This window comes from Mercenaria mercenaria, chromosome 15 (genome assembly GCF_021730395.1).
Source record: "Mercenaria mercenaria strain notata chromosome 15, MADL_Memer_1, whole genome shotgun sequence".
NCBI classification, from domain to species: Eukaryota; Metazoa; Mollusca; class Bivalvia; order Venerida; family Veneridae; genus Mercenaria; species Mercenaria mercenaria.
This window is the reverse complement of record NC_069375.1, coordinates 37,675,256-37,686,633: the sequence shown is the minus strand read 5'-3', so window position 1 is coordinate 37,686,633 and position 11,378 is coordinate 37,675,256. Positions and strand designations below refer to the sequence as shown.

Genomic DNA, 11,378 nt, shown 5'->3' with positions numbered 1-11,378 from the left:
GACCATATAACGGCCAGGTTTATACGTAAATGATCTGGACAAAAATTGAGACAGAAGTGTGTTAATTGTTGTGCTCCCCCCCCCCGCCAATGAGTGGTGGGGCATATAGATTTGCTCTTGTCCGTCCGTCTTTCCATCCGCAGCCATTTCTCAGTAACTAGAAGGTAGAATTTCATGAAATTTGAAATAAAGATGAACAAACATACTGCGATGATGCCCGTCAATTTTTTTTTTTGATTGGTCAATTTCCCTTAGAGTTATTGCCCTTGATTTAATGAAAAATGTCAGTCTGCAGCCATTTCTCAGTAACTATCAGGTATAATTTCATAAAACTTGAAATAAACATGAAACAACTTACTGCGATGATGCCCATCAAATTTTTTTTTTTTTTGTATTCAGTTTCCCTTAGAATTATTGCCCTTTAATTGTTTAAAAATCCACTGATTTGTACATAACAAACCAACCAATCGGTAGAATTTCATTAAACTTCTTTCATTCTTTTCCATGAACAGTTATTATAAACATGTGAAGTTTTGTACCCTCACCTGGTCACCACCTTGCCTTGATCACACCCCCCCACCCACAAAAATTCATTCCTTATTTTTTTTTTTCAAACCTTCCATGAATATTTATTAGCATGCAAAGTTGTACCGTTCCCCCACCTCACTCTCCACTCAGTCTTGCCCACCACCCATCATGTATCGCCATCCCCCACCCATTTTTAGCTCCACTATTCGGAGAATAGGGGGGTATACTACTCGCCCCGGCGTTGGCATCGGTGTCGGCGTCGGCGTGACCCTTCTTGGTTAAAGTTTTTCGGCAACCTTTGTTTTTCTGTCATATCTTTGTTGCTATTGCTTATATCTTACTGTAACTTCACAATAAACATTGTCCAGTATACAAACAATGTATGTGTAGGGGCTGAGCCCATTATACCCAAGGTCAAGGTCACCAAGCTGTTATACTTAGGTTATTTTGAAGGTTAAAGTTTTTCGGCAACCTTTGTTTTTCTGTCATATCTTTGTTGATATTGCTTATATCTTACTGTAACTTCACATAAACAAGTCATTGTCTAGTATGCAAACAAAGTATATGTAGGGGTTGAGCCCATTATACCAAAGGTCAAGGTCACCAAGGTCTTATACTTTGGTTATTTTTGAGGTTAAAGTTTTTCGGCAACCTTCGTTTTTATGTCATAACTTTGTTACTTTTGCTTATACCTTACTGCAAGTTCTCATAAACATTGTCCAGCATACAAACATATTATATGCAGGGGCTGGGCCCATTATACCCAAGGTCAAGGTCACCAAGGAGTTATACTTGGAATTATTTTCATGTTAAATTTTTTTCGAAAGCTTTATTAATAGACATATGTCTGGTACTTTAAAAGATAATGACTTGAAATTAAAAATATTTGTTTATAATCATCATCTGCATGTGTGGTTACATACCCCATAACTCTAATTGTATTTTTGACAGAATTATGCCCCTTTTGTACTTATATTTTTTTGCAATCTTTGCTTTCTGTATATTACTTTAATCCAAGAATGTTCAAATGATCCGTCCCTAGTGTCAGATATGGCTCAACCTTGGTGGTCATGTGGTCTATGTAAACTTACATAGGTTTTAACCAATTTTAGAGTAATAATCCATTAACACAGAAGAAAAACTAACTTTTTTACCGTATATTTCGGCAGTATATAAACTGCCTTCATCAGCGATGTGATGAACTATTATTACTCTAGAACTGAAAATCCAGAAGAAGAGATCAACATTCATAGTTGTATGGTTTTAACCGGTCTGGAAATGATATTTGAATTTTTAACACGTGGCATATATACATGAGTATAGGATTTACAACGTTCCTCCAAACAAAACAAAATCAAGGTATACACTGTCTACAGTGATTGATCAAACTTTAGATACTATTTTAACCCAGTTAAGTTATGCCACATTCCTAGTTTGTGATGCATAACACTATGTTTGCTGTGCTCTGTGTTTCCACTCCAGGAAATCTACCCATTGATATTTTTCTTACTCTCTATTCCCAGCTGTTTAAGCATAACATCCTGCTCCATTTTCTGTTAAGAAAATAAGATTAAAATGATCTGGAAAAGGACAGATCTGAATAAAATCTAGAAATAGTAAGGGATTTCAGAAATGTCAAGATTTTTTTTTCAAGCTGTTAACTGTATATTTAGATTTGTAGGCAGTAAATTTCTAAGTGAGTTGTATTTGTCTAGCTTTAACTTAATGTACTTGACAGGCCGTGTACAAGAGTTGCTTGATATATCGCTGGAAGAAGATGACCTTGACCTGACAACAGAAAGACCTGCAAGTAAGTTATTGGATGGACTATTATTTTGCAGGTAACCTGCAACATGGCATAACCTGCATGTGTTCATTAACTTGCAAAAGCCAGAAAAAAGGATCAAATATGGGCATGTAATATGTAATCTGCACTTGTAAAACAATCTACATTTGAGCCATGCCATGAGAAAACCAACATAGTGGCTTTGTGACCAGCATGGATCCAGACCAGCCTGTGCATCGCACAGTCTGGTCAGAATCTATGCTGTTCACTTTCAAAGTCTATTGCAATTAGAGAAACTGTTAGCGAACAGCATGGATTCTGACCAGACTGTGCGGATGCACAGGCTGGTCTGGATCCATGCTGGTCGCAAAGCGACTATGTTGGATTTTTCATGGCATGGCTCATTTTATATTAGAGTAACATGATGAAACAATTTGTACTGGTAAATGGAATATCTGGTAACTTAACAAGGTAAAATAAAACAATTAGATCATGTTTTACAGCCATCCAGCTTGCTTATAGAAGATCGGTGGTTTTACCCAGATGCCTGCCTGTGATGAAATAATGCACGCAGGGACACCTGAGGTCTTTCTCCACCATCTAGGCTGGAAAGTTGCCATATGACCTATAATTGTGCCAGTGTGATGTGAAGCCCAACAAACAAACAGAAAAACTGTTTTACTTTCTGTAAAACAAAATTGGGTTGTGCAAAATAAGATAAAATCTGGGTAATTGAGACCTCACAAGTCACCTATTGGCAAGTCGGCAGCATTTCAGATACAGCACATCATAAAAAGTCAGATATCCGCAAAATTAGTCTTGCAGCGTAAAATCAGCAATAATGTGGGGTGTTCGTTTGTTTGTTTGTTTTGGGTTTAACACTGTTTTTCAACAGTATTTCAGTCATGTAATGGCAGGCAGTTGACCTAACCAGTGTTCCTGGGTTCTGTACTAGTACAAACCTATTCTCAGCAAGTAACTTCCAATTTCCCCACATGAATCAGAGGTGGAAGACGAAAGATTGCAGACAATGTCTTATCAAATCGTCACGGAGAACATACACCCAGCCCAGGGATCAAACTCATGACCCCGCTATCTGTAGACCAAAATTGTCCCTACTGAGCTAAGCAGGCAGGCTCAGTGTTGGGTGTATCTTGGAAATTGACAACAATGCTGTTGTAAAGCTGATACTTTTCAGAGCTGTTTGCTGCTGTAAGAGTAAATAACACAAAGTTTACTTAGAATTTGTGCATTAAAAACAAGAAAAAGTAACATCTAGGAAATGGATACTTTACAGTCAAGTCAAAAGTTGAACATTGGTGAATACTGACTGTGGCTAAAAATATCCAAAAGAATGCTCCCTCATAGGGCTTAAAATGCTACACAATTTTCACAATGGCATATAGTTATACTGCTGTAAGTTTCAGCACTATAGTATCAGAGCTTTAAAGTATGTATTATAATAAAAAGTAACTAAAGTGATCTTTCTGTGAAATAATTTAAGGTTTCAAATACTTCAGGAAAGGTAGTCATTTGTATATACATTTTCTTCTGAGTAAGTCTTAAGTTGTACTTGTTTAGAAATTAGAGAGAACTTTTCAGCCAAATACAGAAAGTGAAGTGGCTTGGTTGGAACAAATGTTTGCCTTATTATAGTACTTTTGACAAAAATAATGCTGTTTCAGCGGAGGAGGATTTTTGCCAGTTAAGTGAAGACAGTTCAGAACCAGGTTTGACAGCTTCTTCAACAGAAACCAGTAAAGGATTTTCTTATTACATTGGTAAGTGAAGCAGAATCAATGTGCTTTGATGGAAACATTTTCAGGTGTACATGTTTAAAGTTGTAGGGGCCAATTATGGCAGACCACAGCTACATTTGCTACAGTTTTATAGAATTGGCGCATAATTTTACCACAAAGCTCCCAAGATGGGATGATTTCCTGACAAAAAAAAAAAAAAAATGTTACTATTTTACTTAAGCATTGGAAGTCCTTCAGCTGGTGCAATGTTCTAGGTATTGGTTTACAAGCTGTTAAGTGATCTGGCCCTGTGTTCACAAAACATTTTTCGATATCAGCTGAGTTTGAGTTTAAAATTTTAATATCAATTTTACGAAAACTTTAAGGTTAAATTCCAACTGAAACTGACCATAAATACTGAATAGCCACTTGAAAATAGTTATTAACTTGAAATTCAGTTTTAAACATGCTATTTAGATACAAATGACATATTAAGTTTCATTATCAAACTCAGCTGAGACTGAAAATGTTTTGTGAACACGGGGCCTGGGCTTCAGGTTATAAAGCTGAGTTTGAAATGGGCTCCCAGAATCATTAGGAGTTTGCGCGCGGCACATATAGTAAACTGTTCTTTGTGCATAATAACTAGTTCAAAGTGTGTGAATTAAAGTTAATACATTTTGGTACTGATATTGTTATATTACAGAAAGAAAATTTTAGCTGCAATATTCTAAAATGTGTAAGTGTGTCATCCAGAATTATACATGATACTTACCAGTCATCCATGATTTTCAGTTGCTGGTGTTGGAGGTATTGTTGCCATGGCAGCAGCTGCAGTCACATACATGTTCTCTGAAAATACCTGAGTAAAACATTACAGGAGGTCCTGGTTGTAAAATAAGGTAAAATCATCTTAAATCATCTTCATAGTTTCTAGACATATGTTAATCAGTGGCTAAAGTTCTTCATTTAAAGAAGTTTATAGGGAGTTTTTAAGGTACTATTTAGCCTGTCTATTCAGACTTCTGTCCATTAAAAAATCGTTGTTGCTTCATAACTTTTTCCTCCCTTGAAGAATTTTAAAATAACTTGGCATAAATGATTCCTATGAGAACATTGGACAGAATGTATCTTTCAGTCTTGTGGGTTCAAAAGAAAAGAGGTCAAGTACACAGCATGAATGTCTACATGTGCAGCGTAAATATGTAATCCCCTGCACAGTGTTTATATTGCCTGGCAAAAATGTTCACCATAATAAAAAGTCATACAACTTTCAGGTCAAGGTCAAAATACATTTATTTTGGGTCCCACTCTCTTCTTACGTCTTGATCAATTTTTGTTTTACTTTGCATAAATTTTCCCTATATGAAATTAAAGATAAGCAGATTATAATTTCCAGGCATGGCATATAAAAGTCAGAGTCACACAACGTGTACAGAAAACCTGTTTATTAAGGCAGAATTTATATCCTTTTGTAGGCTTTGTCTTACTTGAAGGATACTCAGCTCGACTATTCTAAGAATAGGTGGAGCTATTGCATTCATTTGCATCAGCCTTCCATTTTGGTCATGTTTTTGTATCTCAGTACCCTTCAATGGCAGTGGATTGAAACGCCACATACAAGTCCACTCTGATTAACTGACATGCATTGTAAAGGTTCAATAACTCTGTTTTCTACTTTAGTGTTAAATCAGTTAACCTTTTTTAGTGACAAGGCTTTTGAATAGTAGAGCATTGCTGTCCTCCGACAGCTCTTGTTATAAAATTTTGTTCAAATGTTCGACATATTCATATTTAGATGATTAGTTGAACAAAGCTTTGTACGTTCAAGGTCAAGTTAAATTTAAAAGTAACTACTGTAAAAGCAGAAATTTTTGTGAGGGTTTTAATTTTCCCTGTATTCGCAAGGCCCTACATCCCGCAAAAATAAATCCTCATGTAAATATTCACCTTTAGTGTAAATTATAATTCAAATTCAAGTAATGAACATTTTTACAATTCTGTGAATATTAAACCTCGTGAATATACTCAAAATTTCAAATTTCATTTGATTAGTTGAGCTTACTGTCATATGGACAGCACTTGTTTCATGTGAAACACAGTAAATTTATCAGCATTCTCATCTCACCAATATGAGCCGCGCCATGAGAAAACCAACATAGTGGCTTTCGACCAGCATAAATCCAGACCAGCCTGCGCATCCGTGCAGTCTGGTCAGGATCCATGCTGTTTGCTTTCAAAGCCTGTTGCAATTAGAGAAACAGTTGGCAAACAGCATGGATCCTGATCAGACTGCGCAGGCTAGTCTGGATCCATGCTGGTCACAAATGCACTAAGTTGGTTTTCTCATGGCGCGGCTCATAATTCTTGAATAATGCTTTTTAATATTTTAGAAATTTCATAGATATTCTTTAGGTTTTTTTTTAAAGAGTTATATTAAAGTTCGTCTGGAGTCATGAGGAATGTATCTTTCAAGTAGTGAAGTCAGACAGTTAATTTTTTTACGAGAAATTAATCTTAATTTTTGGACTTTGAATCATCTGTCATTTTTGTATTTTTCAGAGATTATATTACACAACAGAGAAGTGCTGTGCAGGCTAACCTCCCCTTGGTTGATAGTTCCATGCTGGAGAAAGCCTTGACACTAATTATATAGGATATTTTGATTTTTTATTAGTTTATTTTATGTTATAAAAAGAGTCATAGGAAGTTGGGAAATTCATTTTGTTATATTTTTTTCTGTTTTTACCATACCTCTCCACAGTAAGCTGTGCAGTAGAACTGGGATGAAGCCGGATGTATGAAAATACTTTGAATGTGCAAAATATCTTGAGATCATTTCATTACTTCTTTAAAATGGTATTTAATATCATTTAAACATTGTATAGGTAGTGTAGTGCCCACTTTATCTTAGTTTAATTATATTATGTTTAAAGCATTAAATTATGTATTATAAGAGAAATAGTAGTGCAATATTAAAGTAAAACATTGATGTAAAGATTTTGTGAAAATATAAAGGATTACAGCAAAAAAAATATAAAATTATAATTCAGTCGTACATAAATTCAACATAAGTTTTATCATATTTCAGATGCTTAGATATTTTACTAATCAGGCTTGCCTCAGGGTTCAATTCCTTTGCAGCTGAACTGCAAACATTGGTACAAAGGCCTGATCATTTTTATGGTCCCTTTCAAAGAAGGGGGATATATTGTTTTGTTCATGTCATCTGTCTTTGCATTGGTAAACAACTTGGTTACCTATGGTGGACAAACTTCATATAATTATTGCCTTGTCTGTAGTCAGTGGAAGACCCCTGTTGTTTTCAGGGTCAAAGGTCAGGGTCACATTAACCATAAAATAGAAAATATTATTTGGGACAGAAGCCTTTTATCTTTTAAAACAGAGGACCAGCAATATTGTGTAATGGCAGTTCTTCTAAGAACATTATAGTACATTATCAAAATTTTTTATCAGATACAATCAGATACCCAGATAGATCCTTGGATTTCTCAAAACAAAGGACGTAGTTCACTTAAGCCTTATATCCTTAGGACACCGTGCACATTTTTATGCAGTCTGGCCAGGCATATGTATGTTTTTGACAACACAGAAAATGAAGTCACTTGACCTTCAGCTATTTCCTGAAGTAAAGAAAATGAAAGTAGACATGCAAAACTTGAAAACGAAAGTCACCTTTGGATTGGTCGATAGTCAGGGGTCACATGCAGGGCAGGGGTCACCCCGTCAAGGTGTATGCGCGTAGACCTCTTTTTTTTTTTTTTTGCTAATGGGGTGTCAGTTTTCAGCATTTTCTAATGATCTGAAAATACCTGGGCTTTAGCACAACATGTCAGCTTTTCATCTTCAAAAAAATATTCGAAGTTGGAATAAACACAACGGGATCCGTAACTGAGCAAGGGTACATAGAGATTTTTGGAACTTTGTCAAATTGTTCAAAAGGTCCTTTTTGGTGTTGTCTAAAAGTGTCAGTACACTCGGGTGTAAGATATTTCTGTATTTGAGAGCTGCAGACCTAGACATTTCAGAAATATTTTCAAAATGAAATTTGTGTAACAAATGTTGATTATTACTTAAGCATGAAGCCATCAGATGCTAAATTAGATATTAACCTTTTATCATGTTACATGTGCGGAAAGGTTATGGCCTACAAATTTGTTATAATTAGAAAAAATATATATGGTTTGCTACCAGCAGATTTATCTTGTATAATAAATTCAGTTTTTTTTTAGAAATAGATTTATTATTTTGATCAAAACGTGTCACTGAATATGTCTGAATCACTGAGCATTTTTTGCAATATTTAAGTCATATAAGTGTTTTAGTTGTGAACACACTGGAGGATCATAAAAATTTCATTTCATTTTGAGAGTTCCAGTTTTTAGGCTATTTTTGGGCAAAAATGAATTATGTCCTTTCATAACTGCCTGCCTGAAGAACAGTTGTACACATCAGTATGACATGTATCTTTAAAAAGATATCCATGTCTGTCTAATATTTCAAATGATGACTCGTTATTATTTGGACTTGTATTTTATGAGGATGATATAAATCTGTGCTAATTTCATTCTATTTACATAATTATGAGCATTGCCATCAGAAAACCATCATAGTGCATTTGCAACCAGCGACCAGCATGGATCCAGATCAGTCTGTGCATCCACACAGTCTGGTCAGGATCCATGTTGTTTGCTTTCAAAGCCTGTTGCAATTAGAGACACTGTTACCGAACAGCATGGATCCTGAACAGACTATGTGGATGCGCAGGCTGGTCTGGATCCCTGCTGGTAACAAAATGCATTATGTTGGTTTTCTCATGGTGCGGCTCATATATTTGTTGGTTACTAGCTTTGTATGGAGAAAAATGCACAAGTTCTGCAGCGGAAATATTGCTTGATTGTAGGAGCCAAATATTCCGCAAAAGAACGAGTGCATATTTCTTAATGCAAAACAAATACCTATGCACACATAGACATATTAATGTTATATAAGTTTGTTTTATAGCCTGACGATATTGACATAAATAAATGATTTAACAGGTTAAAATGACATCTAGCACCTGGTATGACATTCAGATGTCAGTATGGAAAAACATAGAAATTTCCCCTTTCTTTGCAACATGACAGACTGAGAATAAACACAAGTATGTAATCATTAATAGTGTGTTGCCTACATAGTAGATAGCTGGCCTACTTATTTAAAATGTTCTATTATTTAAAAAAAAAAGGATGGTGTTTAATAGTAAATCACTCTTGTTTTATTTCTTATTTACATACTAACATGAAATTATTTTGTAAACTTCCAAAATTAGACACATATCTGAAGCTATGCCATTTTGAATTATACATACACCTATTAGTAAAACTTTACTTCTTGATTACATGAAATATTATGTACATAAGATTTGCTTTGCTTAATATAATGTTCATTTCCAAAAAACAAAGCTTTATGTACACATAATTTAGACAGGCATTTTTCCTTAAGCTTAGTTATTAGGCATTTTATGACAATATCAACTTCCTTAAAATCATTCATTTTATACCTTGTTTTGAAAAACAAAAACCTGAGTTATTATGAAATGACACTGTCTGTCTGTCTATCAACAATTTTTGTTTCTGGATGCTTAACACCCGGTATAATAGCTATAGCTTTCAAGCTTTATAGATTGACTAAGCACCACTTGAGGATGATCCCTATTGCTTTTGGGTTTAATAAGTCTAAGGTCAAGGTCACAATTAACTAGACTGAAAACAGTTTTCCCAGTCTGCATCCGAACAGGCATATTATGCCAAGCTCTTGTTTAATATTGATAGGTACTGCTTTAAAAAAGCTTACTTTAGACTAATGTCTAGATTATGCATTTTTCAGTTAAAACAGAATTAAGCCGCCCCATGTGAAAACCAACATAGTGCCTTTGTGACCAGCATTGATCCAGATCAGCTTGCGCATCTGCGCAGTCTGGTCAGAATCCATGCTGTTCGCTAACAATTTCTCTAATTCCAATAGGCTTTAAAAGAGAACAGCATGGTTCCTGACAAGACTGCGCAGATGCGCAGGCTGGTCTGGATCCATGCTGGTCGCAAAGCCACTATGTTGGTTTTCTCATGGTGTAGCTCAATTATGTTAATGGTTTATTATTAATACATAACCGTTGTATATAATGAACTCTTTGCAGTTTGAATAGACATACTGACATTACTGTTGAAGTGAGTCACTGTGTGTAATTGGATAAAAAAGCTGTTTTTAGAGAAATTAAGCCCGCTTTGAAAGGAACAAAACTGAATTATGCGTGATTGGAGTGATGATAGAAGATTGAAGAATGTTGTAGATGTACTGATTCACTTACATTTAAGAGCAAAAGTGTATCTTTTATTTGAAAATCCAAGTTAAAAGTTTTCTTTAAATTAATGTTTTGTACATATTATTTACCTTTTTTTCAAATGCTGTTAATTCATGTCACCATTTTAAGCAGTTTGGTTTTTGAATATTTTATCAACATTTTTAAGTAATTTTGTTGTGAAGCAGGTTTAATTGTTACAGGTTATGTTGTATTTTGTTCATTTTTTGTTAAAACAAAATTTAGTGACAGTAAAAAGTGGATAAATATAAAGCAACTGTAAGGTGTTAGTGTGTAATAAATGGAGAGTTCATTGAGAAAGGTTAATCTGATAGGATATCAGGAGCTAAGAGATCTCAGTCGATATGCTCACGAGTCTTCTTTAGTAAGACTTTGAACTTCCCAACATGAATCTCGGGAGGAGGATAAATGATTTCAGATGCAATATGTTTTAACAATGGTAATTAAGAAAATGCGTCTCACCACAGGCTTGAACTTACATGGCTCTTTTTGATTGCCAGTTAAACATAGAAGAAGGTCAAACTGTGTATAGTTTGCAATAAACAATAGTAAATGCTAGGAAGAGTTAGAGAGCTTTATGACATTATTTATTATGACACCAAATTGCCACATGACATCTTGTTTTTACTACTCCAGCATAAGTTTTATCAAAGTATTTCAATGAGCATGTAAGAAGGGCCTTCCTGTGACATTTGATTTACTATGGTTCATCATTTAATTGCTTAGATTACTCGGGCTAACGCCTTAAAGGTTCGGTTCCTGCATACTAGTATCTGAAATAAGAACCGTGATAAATCAGGCAACAAACCACTCTAAGGATAATTACAAAACAACACGGTTAAAACCATTTTCATACAGATTATTGCACTAGATCACACCAGCTTCTGTGAATGTTTTTGATACTGGATACCATCATATTTTGTTAGCTTTTGGTCAGTTATGAAAT

At 34.9% G+C, this 11,378-nt stretch overlaps 1 protein-coding gene across 1 annotated transcript in view; it reads right to left on the bottom strand.

The window, feature by feature from the left end:
• LOC123551408 (sushi, von Willebrand factor type A, EGF and pentraxin domain-containing protein 1-like) overlaps window positions 1–11,378 on the bottom strand; it is an 85,248-nt gene that overhangs the window by 38,950 nt on the left and 34,920 nt on the right. The gene's annotated exons all lie outside the window — the stretch shown is intronic.